Below are 27989 nucleotides of genomic sequence, written 5' to 3'. Positions count from 1 at the left end.
AGGGGGACAATAGAGGATAAGATAGTTGGATGGCATCACTGACTCAATGGACATGAGTTTGAGTAAATTCTGGGAGTTGGTGATGGCCAGGGAGGCCTGGCATTCTGCAGTCCATGGGGTCACAATGAGTCAGACACGACTGAGCGACTGAACTGAACTGAACTGAAGGGCACACCAGTGGGACAGAATAGAGGGTCTGGAAGATCTATACAATTATACTCAATTGATGTTTTTAAAGAAGCAAAGCAACTCAATGGAAAAAGAATAATCTTTCTCAATGAATAGTACCAGAAGATATGATGTCTATGTACAAATAAAATTAAACTAGATGTATACTTTAGACTTTTTACATAAATCATCTCAAAATGTATAAGAAAATTAGATGCAAAATATGACAATAAAACTGTTTGGAAAAAATTAATAGAAAATCTATTTGACCTTGATTTTTTAAATGCATCAAAAGCATGATCCATGAAAGAAAAACTTGATGAGTATACTTATCTTAAAATTTAAAACTTCAGAGGCTTTTCTGGCAATCCGGTGTTTAAGTCTCCACACTTCCATTACAGGGGTGTATAAACCTTCCACTCTGCAAAATATATTATTAAGGAAATGAAAAGGAAAGCTTCAGTTTGCTAATAAGTATTTGCAAATAGGCATATGAGAAAGGACCATTATCCAAAACACATAAGAACTTTTAAAACTCAGCAATAAGAAAACAAATAACCCAATTTAAAAAATAGCCAAAAAGAGCTATAGAGAAATCTCACCAAAGGGAATTGTCTGGTGGTCCTCTGGTTAGGACGCAGTGGTTTCACTATCCTGGGCCTCAGTTTAGTCCCTGGGCAGGAAACCAAGATCCTGCAAGCCTCATGGCACAGCCAAAAAAATAAAAGGTCACTAAAGATGATATGATGTGTCAGTGCAGGCTCATCAATTGTAATGTTCTACTCTGGTGGAAGTTTTATTGATAAAATAAGTGGTAGAATAAATAAATAAATGGAGAATAACCAAATCTCCTATGCAGAAGAATTCCAAATAATTTATGTAATTACTCTGTCCTCAAGGAAGTGGAGCATAACTTCTATTTTTTTAAGGTAGGCTGTGCATAGTGACTTTATAGAATATGAAAGGGGAAAAGAATAATTTTACAGTAGAGAAACCTGACAAACACCAACTCAGATAATCAAGATTAATATCAGCAGCAATAAATCATGCTGATAGTGTGTACTCTTGATATGATGTTATGAAAACACACTTTACCTTTGTGGTCTTTCTCTCTCAAATAAAAAACTCCAGTGTAATCATGAAGAAAAGATCAGACAAATCCTAATTTAGGGATGTTCTACAAAATGCCCAACCAGTACTTTCCAAAATGTCAAGGTCACCATAAACAAGGAGTCTGAGAAACTCACAGCTAAGATGAAACTAAGGCATGACTTCTAAATGTAACATAGTATCCAAGATAAGTTCCTGGAACAGGAAATGGTATTAGGCAAATATAAACATTTCTGAATAAATTATAGACTTTAGTTAATAATAATGTATCAATTGGGCTTTGCTGGTGACTCACTAATTGTAATCAATGTGTCATACCAATGTACTATGTTGATAATAGGGAAATATGGATTTGCCTTATATGGGAACTCTGCATATTGTCTGAAATTTGTCTGTAGCTCTTCAGTTCAGTTCAGTTCAGTCGCTCAGTCGTGTCCGACTCTTTGCGACCCCATGAATCGCAGCACGCCAGGCCTCCCTGTCCATCACCATCTCCCGGAGTTCACTCAGACTCACATCCATCGAGTCCGTGATGCCATCCAGCCATCTCATCCTCGGTCGTCCCCAGCTCTTAAACTGTTCTAAAATTAAAAAGTGTAAATTTTAAACAAAGAATATGGAGACTTGTACTAATATTTGTCAAGTTAATGGTTAGTGGCTGCCTAGTGGACTGAACTACAAGTATTCTGAACCCCAGTGGAAGATAGCAAAGTATTTCTTATAGATTAAAGCTGTGTTAATATTTTGGTGAAATGTGAGGTATCAGGGGACAGGATTATATTAGGAGTGGCATAAACTTGTTGTTTTTAAGTCATGTCCAACTCCTTGCAACCCCATATACTATACTATAGCGTGCCAGGCTCCTAAGTCCTCCACTATTTCCTGGAGTTTGCTCAAATTCATGTCCATTGAGCCAGTGATGCTATCTAACCATATCATCCTCTGCCACCCTCTTCTTCTTTTGCCTTCAATCTTTCCCAATATCAGGATCTTTTCCAGTGAGTCAGCTCTTTGCATTAGGTGGCCAGAGTATTGGAGCTTCAGCACCAGCCTCAGTATTTTCAATGAATATTCAGAGTTGATTTTCCTTTAGGATTGACTAATTTGATCTTGTTGTCCAAGGGACCCTCAAGAGTATTCTGCAGTACCATAATTTGAAAAAAAATTCTTTGGTGCTCAGCCTTCTTTATAATCCAAGACTCATATCCATACATGAGTACTGGAAAAACCATAGCTTTGACTAAACAGACTTCTCTTGGCAGAGTGATGTCTCTGCTTTTTAATATGCTGTTTAGATTTGTCATAGCTTTCCTTCCAAGGAACAAGCACCTTTTAATTTCATGGCTGCAGTCACTGTACACAGTGATTTTTAGCCCAAGAAAATAAAATGCTGTCACTGCATCCACTTTTTCCCTTTCTCTTTTCCATGAAATGATGGGACAAGATGCCATGATCTTAGTTTTTTAATGTTGAATATTAAGCAAACTTTTTCATTCTCCTCTTTCACCCTCATCAAGAGGCTCTTTAGTTCCTCTTCACTTTCTGCCATTAGAGTGGTATCATCTGCCTATCTTAGGTTGTTAATATTTCTCCTGGAAATCTCAATTCCAGCTTGTGGTTCATCTAGCCTGACTTTTGCATAATATACTCTGTACAGACATGAAATAAGCTGAATGACAATATACAGCCTTGTGGTACTTATTTCCCAATTTTGAACCAGTCAGTTGCCATGAATCTACATGATAATAATATGCCCTCAATTCATACATGAAGCAACTAAGGCACATATAGGCTATGGGTATGTAATGTAGCAAAGCTGGGAGAATCCCTAACATTGATCAGATATAGTACAGTTGAAGATCTCTATCTAGGTTGGGCGCCTACTACAACACCTACTGACTGAGTGACCTTGAGTAAGTGCCCTGCAAGTATTGGTCATTGTAATACATTGATAATGTACTGGGTGCTGAGTTCTGTGCACTGTTCTGAACACTTTATTATATATTGACTCATTTTAGGTATAGACACATGCATGTGCATGTACAAACACACATGCAAAGAAAATTTATGACACCGGTAGTATTATCTCTCTGTTTTACAAAGAGGTGAAATAATTTCCTTTAGATCACCAAGTGCACAAATAACAGAGCCAGTACTCAAACGTTAGCAACCTGGGTCCAGTGTATATGACATTAAGCCATAAAAAAAAGAACTGTTTTGAGAGCCTTTATAAAATATAGTCTTTAGTGTTATTGGGATCTTGAAATGAGCTAATCAATGTAAGATAATGTAAGATCATGCACTCCTTATGGCAAAATTCAGACTTAAGTTGAGGAAAGTAGGGAAAACCACAAGACCATTCAAGTATGACTGAAATCAAATCCCTTATGATTATACAGTGGAAGTGACAAATAGGCTTAAGGGATTATATCTGATAGATAGAGTGCCTGAAGAACTGTGGACGGAAATTCATAACATTGTACAGAAGGCGGTGATCAAAACTATGCCCAAGAAAAAGAAATGAAAAAAGGCAAAATGGTTGCCTGGGGAGGCCTTACAAATAGCCGAGAAAAGAAGAAAAGCAGAAGGAAAAGGAGAAAAGCAAAAGGACTGGAAAAAGGAAAGATAAACCCATCTGAATGTAGAGTTCAAAAGAATAGCAAGGAGAGATAAGAAAACCTTCCTAAGTGATCAATGCAAAGAAATGGAGGAAAACAATAGAATAGGAAAGACTAGAGATCTCAAGAAAATTAGAGATAAACAAGGGAATATATCATGCAAAGATGGGCACAATAAAGGGAAGAAATGGTATGGACCTAACAGAAGCAGAAGATATTAAAAGGTAACAAGAATAAACAGAACTATACAAAAAAAGATCTTCATGACCCAAATAACCATGATGGTGTGATTACTCACCTAGAACCAGAAATCCTAGAGTGCGAAGTCAAGTAGGCATTAGGAAGCATCACTATGAACAAAGCTAGTGGAGGTGATGGAATCCAACCTGAGTGATTTCAGATCCTAAAAGATGATGCTGTGAAAGTGCTGCACTCAATATGCCAGCAAATTTGGAAAATTCAGCAATGGCCACAGGACTGGAAAATGTCAGCTTTCATTCCAATCCCAAAGAAAGGTAATGCCAAAGAATGTTCTAACTACTGCACAATTACAATCATCTCACATGCTAGGAAAGTAATGCTTAAAATTCCCCAAGTTAGGCTTCAACAGTACATGAACTGAGAACTTATAGACGTTCAAGCTGGATTCAGAAAAGGCAAAGGAACCAGAGACCAAATTGCCGACATCCTTTGGATCATAGAAAAAGCAACAAAATTCCGGAAAAAACATCTGCTTCATTAACTAGGCTAAAGCCTTTGACTGGGTGGATCACAACAAACAAACTGTGGAAAATTCTGAAAGAGAAGGGAATAGCAGACTACCTTATCTGCCTCCTGAGAAATCTGTATGCAGTTCAAGAAGCAACATTTAGAACTGGACTTGTTAACAGTGGACTGGTTCCAAATAGGGAAAGGAGTACGTCAAGGTTGTACATTGTCACCGTGCTTATTTAACTTATATGCAGAGCACATCATAAGAAACGCTGGGCTGGATGAAGCACAAGCTGGAATCAAGATTGCTGGGAGAAATATCAATAACCTCAGATATGCAGATGACACCACTCTAATGGCAGAAAGAGAAGAGGAACTAAAAAATCTCTTGATGAAAGTGAAAGAAGAGAGTGAAAAAGCTGGCTTAAAACTCAACATTCAAGGAACAAAAATCTTGGCAATCAGTCCCAACACTTCATGGCATATAGATGGGGAAACAATGGAAACAGTGGCTGACTTTATTTTGGGGGGCTCCAAAATCACTGCAGATGGTGACTGCAGCCATGAAATTAAAAGGTTGCTCCTTGGAAGAAAAGTTATGACCAATCTAGGCAGCATATTAAAAAACAGCAACATTGCCAACAAAGTTCCATCTAGTCAAAGCTACGGTTTTTCCAGTGGTCATGTATGGATTTGAGAGTTGGACTATAAAGAAAGCTGAGCACCAAAGAATTGATGCTTTTGAACTGCAGTGTTGGAGAAGACTCTTGAGATTCCTTTGGACAGGAAGGAGATCCAACCAGTCCATCCTAAAGGAAATCAGTCTTGAGTATTTATTGGAAAGACTGTTGCTGAAGCTGGAACTCCAATACTTTGGCCACTTGATGTGAAGAACTGACTCATTTGAAAAGATTCTGATATTGGGAAGTATTGCAGGTCTGATCAGAAGGGGACAATAGGGGATGAGATGGTTGGATAGCATCACTGACTCAACAGACTTGAGTTTGAGTAGACTCCGGGTGTTGGTGATGGACAGGGAGGCCTGGTGTGCTGCAGTCCATGGGGTCACAAAGAGCTGGATACGACTGAGTGACTGAACAGAGCTGAACTGAAACACAGATAGAATATTATTAAGCAGAGACATTACTTTGCCACCAAAGGTCTGTCTAATCAAAGCTATGGTTTTTCCAGTAGTCATGTATGGATGTGAGATTTGGACTATAAAGAAGGCTAAATGCTGAAAAACTGATGCTTTTGAATTGTGGTGTTGGAGAAGACTACTGAGAGTTCCTTGGAGTTCAAGGAGAGCAAATCAGTCAGTCCTAAAGGAAATCAACCCTGCATATTTATTGGAAGGACTGATGCTGAAGCTAAGCTCCAATACTTTGGCCACCTAATGTGAAGAACTGGCTCATTGGAAAAGACCCTGGTGCTGGGAAAGATTGAAGGCAGGAGGAGAAGGGGACGACAGAGGATGAGATGGTTGAATGGCATCACCGACCTGATGGACATGAGTTTGAGCATGCGCCCGGAATTGGTGACGGACAGGAAGCCTTGCGTCCTGCGGTTCATGGGGTCACAAAGAGTTGGGCAAGACTGAGCGACTGCACTGAACTGAATGTAAGATTTTTGATACTGTGGAAATTAATAAATATTTTTTGCTCTTATGGTAAAGGAAGACAAATAGCCTTCTCATCAGTTTTTGACTATTTGGCTAAAGTTGAAACAATTGCCTCTCTTTTTTTTTTCAGCTTTAGTGAGATATAACAAACATATAACATTGTGTGTGGTCAAGGTGAAGAGTGAACAAATGTGTTGATTTAGGACACATATATTGCAATATGATTCCCACCATAGTGTTAGCTTGCACCATCATGTCACAGCAATTATCATTTCTTTTTCTGCAGTGATCACATTTAAGATTTAAGCTCTTAGCCACTTGCAAATATAGTGTTCACTATTGCTATCTGTTATCATAGTGCTTTCCATTAGATCCCCAGAACTTATTCATCTTCTAAGTGGAAGTTTGTACTCTTTGACGAACACTTCCTTGTTTCCTCCCAGGCCATGGGCTGGGAGGAAACCCTCAGTTTCTATGAGTTTAATGGTTTTTAAATTTCACATATAAGTGATAATCCACAGGACTTGTCTTTCTCTGCCTGATTTATTTCACTTAGCATAATGTCATTAAGGTCCACTAACCCATATCTGTTAGAATGGCTATCATCAGAAAAACAAACAAACAAAGAAGAAATTAGTATTGGTGAGGATGTGAATAAGGAACCCCTGTGTGCCACTGGTGGGAATGTAAGTTGGTGGCAGCTACTATAAAAAACAACATAGAGAGTCTTTAAAAAAGAACTATCATATGTTCCAGCAATTCCATTTCTGTGTATATATTCAAAGGAAATGAAAAATAGGATATAGAAGAGATATATGCACCACCATTTTCAACCATTGTTCACAATATCCAGGATGTGGATAAGTGTCTGTCATTGGATGAATGGATAAAGAAGTAGTGAAATACATACATATATATATGAATGTATATATCAGTTCAGTTCAGTTCAGTTCAGTTAGTTGTGTCTGACTTTTTGCGACCCCATGGACTGCAGGACACAAGGCTTCCCTTTCCATCACCAACTCCCGGAGTTTACTCAGACTCATGTCCATCGAGTTGATGATGCCATACAACCATCTCATCCTCTGTCGTCCCCTTCTCTCCCTACCTTTAATCATTCCCAGCGTCACTGTCTTTTCAAATGAGTCAGTTCTTCGCATTAGGTGGCCAAAGTGTTGGAGTTTCAGCTTCAACATCAGTCCTTCCAATATATTCAGGACTGATTTCCTTTAAGATGGACTGGTTGGATCTCCTTGCAGTGCAAAGGACTCTCAAGAGTCTTCTCCAACACCACAGTTCAAAAGCATCAATTTTTCTGCACTCAGCTTTCTTTCTTTCTTACATATATATGAATGTATATATATATATTTGCTGACATTTTACCTCTCTGCTCTATACTTATCACCAAGTCTTAGTGAAGATGTTAGTCTGAAACTTTTTATATGTAGTTTTAGCTTATTTCTAAGGATTTATATGTTGAACCAGACTTTTAAATTTATTTTGGTAATTGAGCATCAGTGCTGCTGCTGCTGCTGCTGAGTCACTTCAGTTGTGTCCAACTCTGTGCGACTACATAGAGGGCAGCCCACCAGGCTTCCCCGTCCCTGGGATTTTCCAGGCAAGAACACTGGAGTGGGTTGCCATTTCCTTCTCCAATGAATGAAAGTGAAAAGTGAAAATTGAAAGTGAAGTCGCTCAGTCGTGTCCGACTCTTAGGGACCCCATGCATTGCAGCCCACCAGGCTCCTCCGTCCCTGGGATTTTCCAGGCAAGAACACTGGAGTGGGGTGCCGTTAAAATCTAATATTTATAGAATATTGACTATATTGCAGACATTGTGTTAAACATTTGCATTTATTAAGATGCTATTGTGATTCACTGGTTGCTCAGACAGTAAGGAATCCACCTACTATGCAGGAAATCCAGGTTCAATCCATTATTATCCTATTATCCCTGCAATTTGTTTTTGAATTGAGAGAATCAGGGCATAAGTGACCAAAAGAATGTGCCTCAATTCACACTGCTAATATGCCAGACAGCAACAACTTAAACCAATGAAAATAAACTTAAATTAAAAATATCTGCTTAATTATGGATAATGCTCTTAAGGGGTGCTCTACAGCAAGGTGAAATGACTCCTGTATTCAAATTATAAATTACACATGCAGGTTTTGATTATTAAAGACATGAGAAAGATGCAATTTTAGGGAAAAATATAATTTCTTGATTTAGATCTTCTAGATTCTCTGAAATTATTTCAAAGAAAATTTGTTACTCTGCCTTTATTTTCTTTTTCTTATTTGGGGATTCGTTGCTCTGCATAGTGTTAAAAATGTTCCAGTAGTAACAGTTTGGATTTGCTCTTCAGAATGTTTTAAAATATTAAATTATCTACATAATATTTCTACATTTTATAAAACATATATATGCCAATATTTTTGTATCAGCACAAAATAAACAAAAGTAACAGTCTCTTTTTTTTATCACTAGTTTAGTTTTTCAGCATTCAACAATATTCTTTGCCTCTTAAAATGATTTACTTATCAAGATATTAAGAAACAAGAGCATTTTTCATTGTTTTCAGTTGCAGTACTGTTGAATCTTCATGTTTACTTTCTGAAGCATTTCACTTAGAATAGAAATACAAAACATTACTGCAGGCTTTGTTAAATTTGCCACTTCTCTGATACATGAAAAGTACTTGAGTTGAGGACAGCATTTCAATGGTACTGAAAACCTCAGAGGCTCTTCAAGCAAATAAAGACTTTTTGTCATTTCCATCTGCATTAGACTGGCAAATTGAATCAGAACTCTTTGACAGTGTTCAATTCTCAGGTTTTTTTCAAGACTACCTTTACTTTCCCAGCTAAGGTATTTGCATTTATGGGTCAAGTTAATTTCTGAATATAAAAGGTATATATTTGCTTTTATGCATACACCATTACAAAAATGTATGCCTTTAATATATAGAATATATAATGTGTGTCTTTATGTTATTAGTAGAATTAAAATGCTAATGAAAACTGTTGAGGAAGAAAACAAAAACATATTATGCCACAATTGTCAGATCAATTAGCTTTATATGTACCAACTAAGAATAAGATCCTGTTTTAGAGGTATTTTTAACATTTGCTTGGGAAATGTTTAATTTTTTACATTTTCTAAATTCATACTTGATTTTGAATTTTTTTCCCTTCACATATAAAAACCTCCTTCATTGTGCCCTTTCAGTTAAAAATGTCATAATAATAGTCCAGGCTTATCATTTTCCCCCTTCTACTTTCCATTATTGCTAGCAGCACGACAACTCCCCTATCACCCAGGGTTACAACCTTGAGTCCATCTTTGATTATCTCTCTTTCTACCTTGCATCTAGGACCTTTCTATGTCCTGCCATTTCTTTTATAATGTTTGAAAAGCCGGTTTCTTCTTTTTTGGTTTCCACCACCAAGACCCCAATCTACTTTCTTTTATTTTCTTTTATTTCTGCTCCAACTATTGCGATCTTCCACATTCTTGCCTCCATATCTTTCTTCTTCCATCTCAACTACTAGATTGCTATGAAGTCCATGTATCTATTGGCGTGTCTGAACCAGAGGAAAGAAAATGGCTTAACATCAAAATGAACATGTTGAAAAGCAGAAGCCGCTGTTTGTTGTAGGTACAAACGATCATCAACATTTCAAAAAGTGCGTCCCATGGAACTTTTAGTCTCTTGAGATATTACACACACACACACACGTACTTTTGTCCTCAAATAATCTTGGGAAATGTTTCATACAATATATTCTTTTGTAGAGTCAAATTCACACCAGTTTAACTTGAAGTTATTTATGAGAAGTCCTGTGGAAACATGCATCTTTTTTTCTTTTTAGCATTTTAAAAAAATGCTAAAGTGGTTCTTAAATTTACTTGACCATAGAGTCACTCCTACAGTAAATTTTTAAAAGTGTAGTATGAAGAGCACATTTTGGGAAAAGCCATTTAATGCTATCCCTTCTACCTATTTACATTTCAGAGCTTTCTTTTAAAAAGGAAAGCAAAGTCTGGGGTTGCCCTAATTTTAAAAAGGTAGAGATTCCAGCAAACTGCAACCACCAAGGCCAGAAACCAAAATAAAGCTGCCTAGGAAGAACAGCACCATTAGTGGTTTGTTTCACATGGCAGGAGGATTTATGCAGATGATTTATACCAGAAGTTGCTAATTTGGAAGTATTTTCAAAGATGTCTTCATGGAAATCTTCCTCAATTATGTTAAATCAAGGAAATATATTTCTTGTCTTCAGCCTCATCATCAGACTTCCGTACCTCTCCCTGCAGTCTATAAGAAGAAATGAAAACAATAAATGCCAAAAAGGCTTTAGATACCAAAAGCTTAATGTCTTGTTATCTTTTAATGTAAATTCTTGTCAGTCGGGGACTGTGTTTATTATGCGCTCTGCAGCTCTCTGTTTGCTGTATAAGCTTAATGAATTTGCCACTGATCAATCAGGGTATCACAAACTCTTTATGGAGCTTATTGTGTGGGAAGTGTAGCTCTCAGTCACATTATCTGACAAAAGTGTCTATATAAGCAGTCATCCTGAAGTGCTGATTCTGTTATTTGATTTGGGATTAAACAGTCTGTTGCAAGCCATCTGCTTTCCTATGCATGCGTCCTTGAGAGGTTAGATTTCAACAGATAGTGCCCCATAACTTGAACAGGTATTTGAAAGATCAGAATTAGCTTAGACATATGCCACTGAAATTGCTGGCCTTATCCTAGAGGACTGTCCAGACTTTGACACTGGCACCTAAATCAGAAAAGAAGTTTACTTTTCTTACATTGTTGCTGATTCAGAATCCTGCTACATTTGCCAAGTGCTATGAGACTCGAGATCACTTGCCTGACAAAGTTTTACAACAGTTCATGCTCCTGAGTATATGAAAATGTGCACTGGCTGTTCAAGCCATGTCTCCTGATGACTCCCAAAGAACACACTCTTCTGGCCTCTGCCTGATTACTCTGCAGAAACTTCTGTGTTTTTTGCTATCTCAGCAACTTCTGGAAATACCCAGCTGAAAACATGTATAGATATTAAATACAATTCTGTCTTTCCAGTTGAAATAGAAAATAGTTGAGGCTCAATTCCAGGTAACCCAATTAAATACAAACCTTACTTCATTAAAAATCTGACTATTCCACAAGTACAGGGGCTTCCCAGGTGGCTAAGAATCCACCTACCAATGCAGAAGATGTGCTGAAGAAGGAAGAGGAAAATAGTGACCCACTCTGGTATTCTTGTTGGGGAAATCTCATGAATATAAGAGCCTAGCGGGCTACAGTCCATGGGGTAACACAAGAGTCAGACATGACTTATCGGCTAAATAACAATAACATTCCAGAAGTGGATTTTGTGTGAGCTTCTAGGCATAGAAACAACTTTATTTTTCTTGGATGCATACCTGAATGTGTGAAGTGGAAACTTTTGAAAGTTCCCAGATGTGCACCTCATTTAATATTGCTTTGGTTTGATATCTGAACCTAATTCCTTATTTACTCCATTGGTATGAAAAAAAATTAAATGCCAATCTGATGGTTTAGAAATGGTATTTCAATGTGAGTTTAATCCACACTTCTCTGATTACTACTGAAACCACACAATTTTTGCTCTTTGACCATTTGAGTACATCTTCAGAATATTACCTGTTTATGTACTTTGCTCATTTTTCCACTCGGATATTCATCTGTTTCTTTTTTATCTGTAGGACCTATATATAGTGTATTATATCAGTACAGTCACTTAGTCATGTCCAGCTCTTTGCGACCTCATGAACCACAGCACGCCATGTCTCCCTGTCCATCACTAACTCCTGGAGTCGCCCCAAACCTATGTCCATTGAGTCGGTGATGCCATCCAACCGTCTCATGCTCTGTCATCCCCTTCTCCTCCTGCCCTCAATGTTTCCCAGTATCAGGGTCTTTTCCAATGAGTCAGCTCTTTGCATCAGGTGGCCAAAGTATTGTAGTTTCAGCTTCAGCATCAGTCCTTCCAATGAATATTCAGGACTGATCTCCTTTAGGATGGACTTGTCGGATCTCCTTGCAGTCCAAGGGACTCTCAAGAGTCTTCTCCAACACTGCAGTTCAAAAGCATCAATTTTTCAGTGCTCAGCTTTCTTTATAGTCCAACTCTCACATCCATACATGGCCACTAGAAAAACCATAGCCTTGACTAGATGGACCTTTGTTGACAAAGTAATGTCTTTGCTTTTTAATATGCTCTCTAGGTTGGTCATAACTTTCCTTCCAAGGAGTAAGCATCTTTTAATTTCATGGCTGCAATCACCATGTTGCAGTAATATCTTTTTCTATGGCTTGGTTTTTAGTGTGGCAATGGTATTTTTTTTTTCATGCACATGTTTGCTAGATATTCTGATTGAAAAAGTTCATTAAAAATACAACCAATTACATGTTGCTTAAAAGACACAAAACTGAAATGTAAGGTTAAAGAAAGCAAAGTGTGGAAAAAGAGGTACTAAACAAACACTAACCTAAGTTGAGGGTGTAACTATCAAAAAAAACCTGTCTTTAAGGCAGAAAATAGGACTTCCCTGGTGGTCTAGTCATTAAAACTCCATGCTTCCAAAGCAGAAGGCATGGATTAAGTCCCTGGTTAGGGAGCTAGAGTCCCACATGCTGTGTGGTGTGGCCAAAAGAGTGAATAAATAAAGTGATCTTTATAAAAAAAGAGGAACTATTACTAGAGATTTAAAAAATTCATAAAAATGAAAGGATCCATAGACCACTGGTGATATAATTTGTATATAAGTCTACCTAACGATTGAGCCTCAAAATATATTTTAAAAATACATAGAGATAAAAGGAGAAAAAACTAATCCATACAGTATGAGAATTTAACATACTGCTGGGCTGGATTTCTTCAGGAGCACTTCTACCTCTCCTTTACAGTATGGGTAGAAAACACAATTTTTCTTATTTAGTTAAATAGGATTTTCCCTCTAGTTCTTCTTTTACAAGTGGCATATCCTTTTAGCAATTCTAAGTTTATGCAGAAATCCCCAATGCTATTGCCCTCCTGGCTGTAGCCCTGTGTTACCTCACTGCTGCTGCTGCTAAGTCACTTCAGTCGTGTCCGACTATGAGGATATTAAACTTCAGTCCCTTAGTATTTACTGAGTCTAATCAACTATTCTCTGTTTCCGTCTTCCATCTTCAAAACAGCAGCATTAATAGCTTATATTCTTATGATTCTGGATTTTTACTTCTGGCATCTGAAAATTTCACTTTCATTTTTGTAAGCTCTGCTATCAGTCAGTTATATTTTATTCTATTTATCCAACATTTATATGTGCTGTGACAACTGGATGATGGTTATTTGGGTTGCTTACCAAATACAGATTTTCCCTTTCAAAGCACAAATCAGGATTATCTTGGATAAATGCTGTGAGGTTGGATGAAGTCAAGGGACATGTTCTCAACAGTGATTTTGAGCAAATGTGACCCATGTTGCTTTTGGGGCTGAGCATTTAGTTACTAGTGGCTGATGCCCTGGAGTTTTTTATTCTGCTGAGCACATCAATTAGCTGTGTTCAAGATGGCAACTGCTCTGTCAGCCTGTATCTCTCATTAAATGCAATGAGTAGAGATTACATGCTGATTTAAAAGGGACATGCTGCACAATTGGGAAATATGTCCTTGGTTATTGTAAGTCACTAAAAATTTTGGAGTTTCTGTGTATTTGTTTCTTTGTTATCACAGTATAATTTAGCTTATCCTGTTTGCAGCAGGCAGAACAATGGCTCTGCCAAAATGCCCGCACCCTAAACACTGCATTCTTTGAATATATTAGGTTAAATACTGTGGGAATGGGTGCGGGGGGGAGGGTGTTGTGTTGCAGATGGAATTATGCTACTGATCAACTGACAATGAAATAGTATTATCCTGGCTTATGAGCATATAATATAATTATACCACTTTCCTGGTGACTCAGAAGGTAAAGAATCTGCCTGCAGATAAGGAAGATGCCCTGGAGAAGGAAATGGCAAACCACCCCAGTATTCTTGCCTGGAGAATGCCATGGACAGAGGAGCCTGAAGGATTACAGTCCATGGGTCACAAAGAGTTGGACACGACTAAGTGACTAATGCTGTTGCTCATTGTTCAGTTGCCAAGTCAAGTCTGATTCTTTGTGATCCCATGGCCTACAGCATGCTAAGCCTCCCTGTCCCTCACCATTTCCAGAAGTTTGTCCAAGTTCATTTACATTGGATCAGGGATGCCATCCAATCATCTCATCCTCTGTCATTTTCTTCTCCTTCTGCTTTCAATCTTTCCCAGCATCAGGGTCTTTTCCAATGAGTTGACTGTTCACATCAGCTGGCGAAAGTATTGGAGCTTCACCTTCAGCATCAGTCCTTCCAATGAGTATTCAGGGTTGATTTCCTTTAAGATTAACTGGTTTTATCTCCTTGCTGTTAAGGGACTTTCAAGAGTCTTCTCCAGTACCACAGTTCAAAAGCATCAGTTCTTCAGCACTCTGCCTTTGGGGTCCACGTGTCACAGCTGTATGTGACTACTGGAAAGACTATAGCCTTGACTATAGAGATCTTTGTTGGCAAAGTGATGTCTTTGCTTTTTAACACACTTTCTAGGTTTGTCATAGTTTTCATGCCAAGAAGCAGTTGTCTTCTAATTTCATGGCTTCAGTCACCATCTGCAGTGACTTTAGAGCTCAAGAAGAGGAAATCTGTCACTGCTTTCACCTTTCCCTCTTCTATTTGCCGTGAAGTGATGGGACCGGATGCTGTGGTCTTAGTGTTTTTAAAATTTTAGTTTTAAGCTGACTTTTTCACTCTCCTCTTTCACCTTCATCAAGAAGTTTTTTCATTCCTTTTTGCTTTTTGCCTTTAGAGTTATATTATCCACATAGCTGAGGTTGTTGACATTTCTCCTGACAGTCTTGATTCCAGCTTGTAGCTCATCCAGCCTGCCATTACTCATTTATAAATTAAATAAGCAGAGTGACAATAAACATCCTTGCTGTACTCCTTTGTCAATCCTGAACTAATCAGTTGTTCCATACAAGTTTCTTACTGTTGCTTCTTGACCAGCATACAGGTTTCCCAAGAGACAGGTAAGACAGTCTGTTATTCCCATCTCTTTAAGAATTTTTCACAGATTGTTATGATCCACACAGTCATGGTATTTAGTGTAGTCAATGAAACAAAGGTAAATGTTTTTCTGGAATTCCCTTACTTTCTCTATGATCTGGCAAATGTTGGCAATTTGATCTCTGGTTCCTCTGCTTTTTCTAAATCCAGCTTGAACATCTGGAAGTTCTCAGTTCATGTGATGCAAAAGCCAAGGATGCAGGATTTTGAGCATAATCTTACTAGCATGGGAGATGCATGCAGTTGTCCGGAGCTTTGAACATTCTTTAGTTCAAATCACAGCCCTTCTTGGGAAATGGGATGAGGATTAACTTTTTCCAATCCTGTGGCCACTGCTGACTTTTCCAAATTTGCATCCTGCATCATGCATGGAACCCAGACTAGCAACTCACCTCACACATGACACCATACATGCCTCAATGCCATTCTCTGAAAACATCCCACCTTCTCCCTCTCCCACAGAGTCCAAAAGACTGTTCTATACAGTTGTGTCTCTTTTGCTGACTTGAATACAGGGTTATTGTTACCATCTTTCTAAATTCCATATATATGTGTTAGTATACTGTATTGGTGTTTTTCTTGCTGGCTTACTTCACTCTATAAAATAGGCTCCAATTTCATCCACCTCATTAGAACTGATTCAAATGTATTCTTTTTAATGGCTGAGTAATACTCCATTGTGTATATGTACCACAGCTTTCTTATCCATTCATCTGGTAATGGACATCTAGGTTGCTCCCATGACCTGCCTATTATAAACAGTGCTGCGATGAACATTGGGGTACACATGTCTCTTTCAATTCTGGTTTCCTCGCTGTGTATGCCCAGTAGTGGGACTGCTGGGTCATAAGGCAGTTCTATTTCCAATTTTTAAAGTAATATCCACATTGTTCTCCATAGTGGCTGTACTAGTTTTCATTCCCACTAACAGTGTAAGTTCGTACAGCTCAGTTGCTCAGTCACGTCCGACTCTTTGCCGCCCCATGAATCGCAGCGTGCCAGGCCTCCCTGTCCATCACCAACTCCTGAAGTTCACTCAGACTCATGTCCGTTGAGTCAGTGATGCCATCCAGCCATCTCATCCTCTGTCGTCCCCTTCTCCTCCTGCCCCCAATCCCTCCCAGCATCAGAGTCTTTTCCAATGAGTCAACTCTTCGCATGAGGTGACCAAAGTACTGGAGCTTCAGCTTTAGCATCATTCCTTCTAAAGAAATCCCAGGGCTGATCTCCTTCAGAATGGACAGGTTGGATCTCCTTGCAGTCCAAGGGACTCTCAAGAGTCTTCTCCAACACCACAGCTCAAAAGCATCAGTTCTTTGGCACTCAGCCTTCTTCACAGTCCAACTCTCACATCCATACGTGAACTCAGGAAAAACCATAGCCTTGACTAGATGGACTTTAGTCATCAAAGTAATATCTCTGCTTTTGAATATACTATCTAGGTTGGTCATAACTTTTCTTCCAAGGAGTAAGGGTCTTTTAATTTCATGGCTGCAGTCACCATCTCCAGTGATTTTGGAGCCTCAAAAAATAAAAGTCTGACACTGTTTCCACTGTTTCCCCATCTATTTCCCATGAAGTGATCGGACCAGATGCCATGATCTCCATTTTCTGAATGTTGAGCTTTGAGCCCACTTTTTCACTCTCCTCTTTCACTTTCATCAAGAGGCTTTTGAGTTCCTCTTCACTTTCTGCCATAAGGGTGGTGTCATCTGCATATCTGAGGTTATTGAGATTTCTCCCTGCAATCTTGATTCCAGCTTGTGTTTCTTCCAGTCCAGTGTTTCTCATGATGTACTCTGCATAGAAGTTAAATAAGCAGGGTGACAATATACAGCCTTGACGTACTCCTTTTCCTATTTGAAACCAGTCTGTTGTTCCATATCCAGTTCTAACTGTTGCTTCCTGACCTGCATACAGATTTCTCAAGAGGCAGGTCAGGTGGTCTGGTATTCCCATTTCTTTCAGAATTTTCCACAGTTTCTTGTGATCCACACACTCAAAGGCTTTGGCATAGTCAATAAAGCAGAAACAGGTGTTTTTCTGGAACTCTCTTGCTTTTTCCATGATCCAGCAGATGTTGGCAATTTGATCTCTGGTTCCTCTGCCTTTTCTAAAACCAGCTTGAACATCTGGAAGTTCACGGTTCATGTATTGCTGAAGCCTGGCTTGGAGAATTTTGAGCATTACTTTACTAGCATGTGAGATGAGTGCAACTGTGTGGTAGTTTGAGCATTCTTTGGCATTGCCTTTCTTTGGGATTGGAATGAAAGCTGACATTTTCCAGTCCTGTGGCCACTGCTGAGTTTTCCAAATTTGCTGGCATATTGAGTGTAGCACTTTCACAGCATCATCATTCAGGATTTGAAATAGCTCAACTGGAATTCTATCACCTCCACTAGCTTTGTTCATAGTGATGCTTTCTAAGGCCCACTTGACTTAACATTCTAAGATGTCTGGCTCTAGATGAGTGATAACACCATCTTGATTATCTTGGTCGTGAAGATCTTTTTTGTACAGTTCTTCTGTGTATTCTTGCCACCTCTTCTTAATATCTTCTGCTTCTGTTAGGTCCATACCATTTCTGTCCTTTATCGAGCCCATCTTTTCATGAAATGTTCCCTTGGTATCTCTAATTTTCTTGAAGAGATCTCTAGTCTTTCCCATTCTGTTGTTTTCCTCTATTTCTTTGCATTGATTGCTGAAGACGGCTTTCTTATCTCTTCTTGCTATTCTCTGGAACTCTGAATTCAGATGCTTATATCTTTCCTTTTCTCCTTTGTTTTTCTCCTCTCTTCTTTTCACAGCTCTTTGTAAGGCCTCCCCAGACAGCCACTTTGCTTTTTTGCATTTCTTTTCCATGGGCATGGTCTTGATCCCTGTCTCCTGTACAATGTCATGAACCTCAGTCCATAGATCATCAGGCACTCCATCTATCAGATGTAGTCCCTTAAATCTATTTCTCACTTCCATGGTATAATCATAAGGGATTTGATTTAGGTCATACCTGAATGGTATAGTGGTTTTCCCTACTTTCTTCAATTTGAATCTGAATTTGGTAATAAGGAGTTCATGATCTGAGCCACAGTCAGCTCCTGGTCTTGTTTTTGTTGACTGTATAGAGCTTCTCCATCAACAGTGCTTGAGGGTTCCCTTCTCTCCATACCCTCTCCAGCGTTTATTGTTTGTAGACTTTTGGATAGCAGCCATTCTGACTGGCCTGAAATGGTTCCTCATTGTGGTTTTGATTTGCATTTCTCTGATAATGAGTGATGTTGAGCATCTTTTCATGTGTTTGTTAGCCATCTGTACGTCTTCTTTGGAGAAATGTCTGTTTAGTTCTTTGGCCCATCGTTTGCTTGGGTCCTTTATGTTTCTGGAATTGAGCTGCAGGAGTTTCTTGTATATTTTTGAGATTAGTCCTTTGTCAGTCGCTTCATTTGCTATTATTTTCTCCCATTCTGAAGGCTGTCTTTTCACCTTGCTTATAGTTTCCTTTGTTGTGCAGAAGCTTTTAATTTTAATTAGGTCCCATTTCTTTATTTTTGCTTTAATGTGCAATATTCTGGGAGGTGGGTCATAGAGGATCCTGCTGTGATTTATGTCGGAGAGTGTTTTGCCTATGTTCTCCTCTAGGAGTTTTATAGTTTCTGGTCTTACGTTTAGATCTTTAATCCATTTTGAGTTTATTTTTGTGTATGGTGTTAGAAAGTGTTCTAGTTTCATTCTTTTACAAGTGGTTGACCAGTTTTCCCAGCACCACTTGTTAAAGAGATTGTCTTTTCCCCATTGTATATTCTTGCCCCCTTTGTCAAAAATAAGGTGTCCATAGGTGTGTGGATTTACCTCCGGGCTTTCTATTTTTTTCTATTGGTCTATCTTTCTGTCTTTGTGCCAGTACCATACTGTCTTGACGACTGTGGCTTTGTGTAGAGCCTGAAGTCAGGCAGGTTGATTCCTCCAGTTCCCTTCTTCTTTTTCAAGATTGCTTTGGCTATTCCAGATTTTTTGTATTTCCATACAAATTGTGAAATTATTTGTTCTAACTCTGTGAAAAATACCATTGGAAGCTTGATAAGGAGAGCGTTGAATCTGTAGATTGCTTGGGTAGCATACTCATTTTCACTATATTGATTCTTCCGATCCATGAACATGGTATATTTCTCCATCTATTAGTGTCCTCTTTGATTACTTTCACCAGTGTTTTATAATTTTCTATATATAGGTCTTTAGTTTCTTTAGGTAAATATATTCCTAAGTATTTTATTCTTTTCATTGCAATGGTGAATGGAATTATTTCCTTAATATTTCTTTATATTTTCTTGTTATTACTGTATAGGAATGCAAGGGATTTCTGTGTGCTGATTTTATATCCTGCAACTTTACTATATTCATTGATTAGTTCTAGTAATTTTCTGGTGGAGACTTTAGGGTTTTCTATGTAGAGGATCATGTCATCTGCAAACAGTGAGAGTTCTACTTCTTCTTTTCCAATTTGGATTCCTTTTATTTCTTTTTCTGCTCTGATTGCTGTGGCCAAAATTTCCAGAACTATGTTGAATAGTAGTGGTGAGAGTGGGCACCCTTGTCTTGTTCCTGACTTTAGGGGAAATGCTTTCAATTTTTCACCGTTGAGGATAATGTTTGCTGTGGGTTTGCCATTTCTAGCTTTTATTATGTTGAGGTATGTTCCTTCTAGTCCTGCTTTCTGGAGAGTTTTTATTATAAATGGATGTTGAATTTTGTCAAAGGCTTTCTCTGCATCTATTGAGATAATCATATGGTTTTTGTGTTTCAATTTGTTAATGTGGTGTATTACATTGATTAATATGAGGATATTGAAGAATCCTTGCATCCCTGGGATAAAGCCCACTTGGTCATGGTGTATGATCTTTTTAATGTGTTGTTGGATTCTGATTGCTAGAATTTTGTTAAGGATTTTTATATCTATGTTCATCAGTGATATTGGCCTGTAGTTTTCTTTTTCTGTGGCATCTTTGTCAGGTTTTAATATTAGGGTGATGGTGGCCTCATAGAATGAGTTCGGAAGTTTACCTTCCTCTGCAGTTTCTGAAAGAGTTTGAGTAGGATAGGTGTTAGCTCTTCTCTAAATTTTTGGTAGAATTCAGCTGTGAAGCCATCTGGACCTGGGCTTTTATTTATTTATTTATTTATTTTTTACTTTGCAATTCTGTATTGGTTTGCCATACATTGACATAAAACCACCATGGGTGGACCTGGGCTTTTGTTTGCTGGAAGATTTCTGATTACAGTTTCAATTTCCATGCTTGTGATGGGTCTGTTAAGATTTTCTATTTCTTTCTGGTTCAGTTTTGGAAAGTTGTACTTTTCTAAGAATTTGTCCATTTCTTCCACGTTGTCCATTTTATTGGCATATAATTACTGATAGTAGTCTCTTATGATCCTTTGTATTTCTGTGTTGTCTGTTGTGATCTCTCCATTTTCATTTCTAATTTTATTGATTTGATTTTTCTCCCTTTGTTTCTTGGTGAGTCTGGCTCATGGTTTGTCAATTTTATTTACCCTTTCAAAGAACCAGCTTTTGCCTTTGTTGATTTTTGCTATGGTCTCTTTTGTTTCTTTTGCATTTATTTCTGCCCTAATTTTTAAGATTTCTTTCCTTCTACTAACCCTGGCGTTCTTCATTTTTTCCTTTTCAAGTTGCTTTAGCTGTAGAGTTAGGTTATTTATTTGACTTTTTTCTTGTTTTTTTTTTTTTTTTTTTTTTGAGGTATGCCTGTATTGCTATGAACCTTCCCCTTAGTACTGCTTTTACAGTGTCCCACAGGTTTTGGATTGTTGTGTTTTCATTTTCATTCATTTCTATGCATATCTTGATTTCTTTTTTGATTTCTTCTGTGATTTGTTGGTTATTCAGCAGCGTGTTGTTCAGCCTCCATATGTTGGAATTTTTAACAGTTTTTCTTCTGTAATTGAGATCTAATCTTTCTGCATTGTGGTCAGAAAAGATGCTTGGAATGATTTCAAATTTTTTGAATTTACCAAGGTTAGATTTATGGCCCAGGATGTGATCTATCCTGGAGAAGGTTCCATGTGTACTTGAGAAAAAGGAGAAATTTATTGTTTTGGGGTGAAATGTCCTATAGATATCAATTAGGTCTAACTGGTCTATTGTATCATTTAAAGTTTGTGTTTCTTTGTTAATTTTCTGTTTAGTTGATCTATCCATAGGTGTGAGTGGGGTATTAAAGTCTCCCACTATTATTATGTTATTGTTAATTTCCCCTTTCATACTTGTTAGCATTTGTCTTACATATTACGGTGCTCCTATGTTGGGTGCATATATATTTATAATTGTTATATCTTCTTCTTGGATTGATCCTTTGATCATTATGTAGTGTCTCTTTGTCTTCTTTGTCTCTTTTCACAGCCTTTGTTTTAAAGTCTATTTTATCTGATATGAGTATTGTTACTCCTGCTTTCTTTTGGTCTCTATTTGCATGGAATATCTTTTTCCAGCCCTTCTTTTTCAGTATGTATGTGTCCCCTGTCTTGAGGTGGGGTTCTTGTAGACAGCATATATAGGGGTCTTGTTTTTTTATCCATTCAGCCAGTCTTTGTCTTTTGGTTGAGGCATTCAACCCATTTACATTTGAGGTAATTATTGATAAGTATGATCCCGTTCCCATTTACTTTATTGTTTTGGGTTTGAGTTTATACACCCTTGTTGTATTTCCTGTCTAGAGAAGATCCTTTAGCATTTGTTGGAGAGCTGGTTTGGTAGTGCTTGATTCTCTCAGCTTTTGCTTGTCTGTAAAGCTTTTGATTTCTCCTTCTTATTTGAATGACATCCTTGCTGGGTACAGTAATCTGGGCTGTAGGTTATTTTCTTTCATCACTTTGAATATGTCCTGCCATTCCATCCTGGCCTGAAGAGTTTCTATTGAAAGATCAGCTGTTATCTTTATGGGAATACCCTTGTGTGCTATTTGTTGTTTTTCCCTTGCTGCTTTTAATATTTGTTCTTTGTGTTTGATCTTTGTTAATTTGATTAATACGTGTCTTGGGGTGTTTTGCCTTCGGTCTATCCTGTTTGGGACTCTCTGGGTTTCTTGAACTTGGGTGATTATTTCCTTCCCCATTTTAGGGAAGTTTTCAGCTATTATTTCCTCAAGTATTTTCTCATAGTCTTTCTTTTTGTTTTCTTCTTCTGGGACTCCTAGGATTCAAATATTGGGGTATTTAACATGGAGGTCTCTGAGATTGTCCTCATTTCTTTTAATTCGTTTTTCTTTTTTCCTCTCTGATTCATTTATTTCTACCATTCTATCTTCTGTTTCACTAATCCTATCTTCTGCCTCCGTTATACTACTATTTGTTCCCTCCAGAGTGTTTTTGATCTCCTTTATTGCCTTATTCATTATATATTGACTCTTTTTTATTTCTTCTAGGTCCTTGTTAAACCTTTCTTGCATCTTCTCAATACTTGTCTCCAAGCTATTTATCTGTGATTCCATTTTGATTTCAAGATTTTGGATCATTTTCACTATCATTATTCAGAATTATTTATCAGGTAGATTCCCTATCTCTTCCTCTTTTGTTAGGTTTGGTGGGCATTTATCCTGTTCCTTTACCTGTGGGGTAGTCCTTTGTTGCTTCATCCTGTTTATATTGCTGTGTTTGGGGTGGCCTTTCTATATTCTGGCAGTTTGTGGAGTTCTCTTTATTGTGGAGTTTACTCACTGTGGGTGGGGTTGTATGGGTGGCTTGTCAAGGTTTCCTGGTTTGGGAAGCTTGTGTCGGTGTTCTGGTGGGTGGAGCTGTATTTCTTCTCTCTGGAGTGCATGAAGTGTCCAGTAATGTGTTATGAGATGTCAATGGGTTTGGAGTGACTTTGGGCAGCCTGTAATTTGAAGCTCAGGGCTATGTTCCTGTGTTGCTGGAGAATTTGCATGGTATGTCTTGCTCTGGAACTTGTTGGCCCTTGGGTGGTGCTTGGTTTCAGTGTAGGTATGGAGGCATTTGTTGAGCTCCTGTCGATTAATGTTCCTTGGAGTCATGAGTTCTCTGGTGTTCTCAGGATTTGTACTTAAGCCTCCTGCTTCTTTTCAGTCTTATTTTTACAGTAGTCTCAAGACTTCTCCATCTATACAGCACCATTGATAAAACATCTAGGTTAAAGATGAAAAGTTTCCCCACAGTGTGCAACACCCAGAGAGGTTCACAGAGGTACATGCAGAAGAGAAGAGGGAGGAGGGTGTTAGAGGTGACCTGAGTGAGATGAGGTAGAATCAAAAAGGAGAGAGCAAGCTAGCCAGTAATCACTTCCCTATGTGCACTCCACAGTCTGGACCACTCAGAGATGTTCATGGAGTTATACAAAGAAGAGAAGAGAGAGGAAGGAGACAGAGGTGGCCAGGAGAATAAAGGTAGGGGGTGGGAATCAAAAGAATAGAGACAGAACCAACCTGTAATCAGTTCCCTAAGTGTTCCCCACCGTCTGGAACACACAAAAAGATTCACATAGTTGGGTAGAGAAGAGAAGGGGGAGGGAGGAGATAGAGGTGACTTGGTGGAGAAAAAGGAGAGTCCAAAGGTGTAGAGAGCAGTCAAGCCAGTAATCTCACTCCCAAGTAAAAATGGATACTGAAGATTGGGTTCTTAAAGGTACAAAATTGATAACAAATACCATAAAGCAAAGACTAAAAATCTAGAGAAGAGGTTGGATTTTCAAAAATACAATATTAAAGAACAGAAAAAAAGAAAGAAAGAAAAGAGAAACCAAAATACAAAAATTATAATATATATATATATGAAGTTTGCTTTAAAAAATAGAGTCTCTCTCGTTTTTTTTTTTTTTGCAAAGTAATAGTAGGTTATAAAAATTAAAACTAAAGGAATAATAGAGGACTTAAAATTTAAAAAAAATTAAAAAAATAATAGTAAAAATATATCTAGGACTTTCTCTGGTTTGTTGTGGGCAGTGTTGGGTCAGTTCATTTCCGGCTAGTTCCTTCGTCCGGCTTATATTTCTCAAGATCTATAGGCCCCTGTTATGTAGTTGTTACTAACTACAGGGTTTTAATGTATCGCACTTGTCACTTCCAAGACGGTTCCCTCTGTTTTAGCTTCTTCTGTTTGCTGGTCTCTTCGGAGTCTGATTTCCGCCCTGACACAAGGGAGGCTGTGCTGAACACTTATTTTAGGCTCACTTGTTCAGTCGCGCTGTGGGGAGGGAGGGACGCTGCAAACAAATAACACTGGCATGCCACACTGGGCCTGCCCTGGCTCACAGCGCGTGTGCCTTTTCTGCCCACACTGCTCAGGCTCTAGGTTGCTCCGCCCAGAACTGTCTGAGGCCAGCCCTGGGCTGCCTGCACCTCCCAGGTCTAAGCCATTCAGGTTCCGGCACTCAGATAGTCCTCAGAGGTGCAGACTTGGTTGGGCCTGCATTATGTGCCCTTCCCAGGTCTGAGCAGCTCAGCTGATGAGGTGTTTGGTGAGCGCAGTCACTGTGACGTATCGCCTCCCCTGTCCCTGCTGCTTGGTTTTCTGGGTGTACTACCGGCATGCCTTCTCAAGTGGATGTTGACCGTCCAGAACCCCCAAAACTCTTAGTTAACAAAGAAGCCTGCTTGCAGTTTGGTAGATAATGCCTCTCTGGGGCTGCGATTGCCCCCTTTTGGCTCTGGCTGCCTGTCACCAGAAGGGGATGGTCTGTAGCCGGCTATCTCTGTTCAATCCTCTGTTGTGTGAGTGGATCTGATGGTGTCTTAGGTTAAGGCTTTTTTTGTGTTAGCTATCCCACAGTCTGGCTTGCTAGCCCAAGTTAGTTCCCTCAGATTGCCTTCAGGGAATTCAGGCCTGGTCCTTACTCTAAGAAATGCGGCCCGCACCTCCCTGCCCAGCCCCTACTTGCTAGTGGTGGATGCAGGTGTCTGTGCTGCTTCTCCACTGGGGGAGTTACCGTTGGGCACGTAATCTGTGGGTCTTGATTATTTATTTATTTTTCCTCCCAGTTATGTTCCCTTCTGAGTTTTCAAGGCTTGCCACAGACTTGGTAGTGAGAGTGTTTCCTGGTGTTTGGAAACCTCTCTTTTTAAGACTTCTTTCCTGGGACGGAGCTCCATCCCTACCTCTTTTGTCTCTCTTTTTGTCTTTTATATTTTTTATACCTCCTTTTGAAGACAATGGGCTGCTTTTCTGGGTGCCTGATGTCCTCTGCCAGCATTCAGAAGTTGTTTTGTGGAATTTACTCAGCGTTTAAATGTTCTTTTGATGAATTTATGGGGGAGAAAGTGGTCTCCCTCTCCTATTCCTCCGTCATCATGTATTTCCCTTCCACCTTTTAGGATTTTAAATAGCTCTGCTGGAATTCCATCCCCTCCACTAGCTTTATTGACAGCAGGGCTTCCTAAGGCCTATTTGACATTACACTCCAGAATGTCTGACTCTGGGTGAGTGAACACACTCACCAGTTATCTGGGTTATTAAGATCTTTTTTGTACAGTTCTTCTGTGTATTCTTTTCATCTCTTCTACTCTCTTCTGCTTTTATTATATCTTTACCATTTCTGTCCTTTATTGTGCCCATCTTTGGATAAATGTTCCTTTGATATTTCCAATTTTCTTGAAGAGAACTCTAGACTAACACTACAACAGTGTAATTACAGTGGTACTTTAAAATGCAAGGGGAAAGCAATAAAGATCAGAAAAGAGATGTAGTGACAGAAACAGGGTCAAAGAGATTCTATGCTGCTGGCTGTGAAGATGAAGGAAGAGGACCAAGAACCAAGAAATGTGCACAGCCTCTATAAATTGGGAAAAGCAAGGAAACAATTTTCCCCTAGAGACTCCACAAGGAATGCAGCTCTGGAAACACCTTGACTATAGTTCAGTAATACCAGTGTCAGACGTCTAGCCTACAGAACTGTAAGATAATAAATTTGTGCCATTTTATGCTATCAAGTTTGTGATAATTGATTACAGTGGCAATTGAAGACTGATACACTGACCTACTCACTTAATCATTTACTATTGTCCTTAGACACAGGCAAGAGGGATAAATCTTTAGAGGGATCAAAATATCATGGACATACACAAAAACTTTATTAAGGAACATTTGATCAGCTCTGTCATTTGGAATATGAATTCAGTACTCACAGGAAGTACCTATAACCCTAAATGACTTCACATTGACCACAAAATGGACATTGAATGTTAGAATTTCAGATTTATTTAAAACATACTTAATTTTTAGTAAGCTTTCAAAATATTATTTAAAATTTCAACTTTATATATAATTTAGAAATGAAATTATGAAATAAATTATCTTTTGGGCTTTTGCTTCTACTTTAAATATTTTGTATATTTAAGAAGAAAATAATAATTTTTTAAAACATACATGAATAGTAATATTAATACTTCATAGTTTTTGACAAAAATAAGTTACATTTTAAATATCATATCATTTTTATCTCTTTAAATTATTACTGAGTAGAGGTGATATAGAGCACAGTGTTTTCAGATTATTGCACCAGAAATAGAACTTCTCCCCTACAAGAGAGCTAGATGAAGAAAGGGAACCCTGCTCCTCATAGCTGTATCTGCCTGAAATAGTTTCTATAACACAGGACTGAAATCTATGAGAAACACAGACAGTCAGCCCCTCCTGGGGAAAACTGTAATTCTATACAGGGAATCTGGGGGAGAGCAAGCCTATCTTCTTGGCCAAAGTTACCTAGAGTAGAGTTCCCAGGGAAGAGCTTTCATACACATAGTTTTGGGGGGCAGGTTAGGAAATGAATCATAGCTCAAATGCCACAGATTCTAGATGTTCTTACCAAAATTTAATAAATTTTCCTAAATGAATATTTCTCCATTACTATATGCTCTCAGAATGAATTTTTAGGCTTTAAATGGTTGTTCTTTTTTTCATCAGTTGAATTATTGTTTTGCTGGGGAAAGAAAGTGCTGAGTATTCTGCCTTTCTATAATTTTCTTGTGCACTAAATTCTATTTTCATTTATTTTGGCTGTGCTGGGTCTTTGTTGCAGCACATAGGCTCCTCATTGTGGTGTGCAGGCTTCTCTGATTTTGGTGCTTGGGCTCAGCAGTTGCGGCACTCAGGCTTAATTGCCAGGTGGCATGTGGGATCTTAGTTCCCTGACCAGGGATCATACTGTGACCCCTGGATTGGAAGCCAGGCTCTTAACCATTGGACCAGCAAAGTAGTCCCTCTCTGGTGCATTAATTTTATACAATTTTATACATAACACTTTGCAAATTATTTAATCAGTAACCTTTTTGTACATTTAGACTGTTATTTATTTTAATTTGATTTATATATAACTTTTTATGGGTACATTTTTTTACATCCAGTGAGGGATTTCTCCAAGCAATTTTTATATTTTTCTGTTTTTAAATCAATTTATTGTTATCTATCTATCTAATAAAATACACTATTTCAATTGTCATTTGTTTTGTATTACAATATTTCCATCACCCCAGAAAGCTCCCTCTCTTTCTTTCCAGTCTGAATCATCTCTGCCAGGTTTCAATTTACCATCTATCTGTTTTCTATTAATATACATTAGATTTCTTTGA

General features: G+C 38.3%; 1 long non-coding RNA gene across 1 annotated transcript; it reads right to left on the bottom strand.

Moving 5' to 3' along the window:
• Window positions 1-500: 500 nt before the first annotated feature.
• Window positions 501-24487, bottom strand: LOC120854862. The gene is made up of 3 exons (XR_005719090.1): window positions 24296-24487; window positions 4898-4900; window positions 501-515 (listed from the first exon to the last, which is right to left on the bottom strand). It is a non-coding gene; the product is annotated as an uncharacterized LOC120854862 (long non-coding RNA).
• Between the last annotated feature and the right edge of the window lie 3502 nt (window positions 24488-27989).

The sequence above is a fragment of the Oryx dammah genome, unplaced genomic scaffold, assembly GCF_014754425.2.
Source record: "Oryx dammah isolate SB20612 unplaced genomic scaffold, SCBI_Odam_1.1 HiC_scaffold_27, whole genome shotgun sequence".
Classification (NCBI taxonomy): Eukaryota; Metazoa; Chordata; class Mammalia; order Artiodactyla; family Bovidae; genus Oryx; species Oryx dammah.
Note: the sequence above shows the minus strand (reverse complement) of the source record. Positions and strands in the feature narration are given on the sequence as shown.